Here is a 773-nt window from a genome sequence, read left to right on the forward strand (position 1 = left end):
GTCAGTAACTAAAATGAATTACAGATAATATTTATATCAACCTTATATTATATATTTATACCAAGAGACTCACTATTCTGTAAAATAGACCATAATAATATGAGTACATCAGCACAATTTTGAAGAGCTTGGACTTAACTTTATTCTTTACATTTATCTGACAGCTGCAGTTACTAATCACATTGCAGATGAACAGTTTTGCATCCAAAACGTGAAGAGCTCATAAGACGTGATTCTGTTATTTGGTTATTAATAAAACCTCCTAACAGCATGTACAAGTAACTGAAATGATAAGTTGATTAATCAATAGGCAGGCAGCTATTTTGATAATCATCCTTTTCCATGTAAAAAATGAGTGTAAAACCAAACAGTCACTTAATCTGGAAATAATCCAGAAATTCTTTGACAATAAAAATGATACATAATGAAAATGATCATTATGACAGAACAGAAAAATGCTGCTTACATTTTACATCAGTGTTAACTCCTTTTTATATCTCACAGTTAGAAGTAGCAACATTATTCTGATTAAACTGTTTAAGTGAGATTTTGAATGTATTTTACCTGTAATGGAGTATTTTTGTTTTTTAACAGTGTGGTATGGTGATTACTGCCAACACAGTAGTTTTTACTCCACATTACATCAAACTCAAAGTAAACTGGGTTTAAAAATCTAAACTATGAGAATAAAATCATATTTCAAGAAAATAGTCATGATGAGAATAAAGTCGCAATTTGAGGTTTTAAAGGGGAAATATCAGGAGCAGCGTTAA

Source organism: Seriola lalandi, unplaced genomic scaffold (genome assembly GCF_002814215.2).
Source record: "Seriola lalandi dorsalis isolate HSWRI2012SDOR001 ecotype SW California unplaced genomic scaffold, Sedor1 jcf7180002052512, whole genome shotgun sequence".
Classification (NCBI taxonomy): domain Eukaryota; kingdom Metazoa; phylum Chordata; class Actinopteri; order Carangiformes; family Carangidae; genus Seriola; species Seriola lalandi.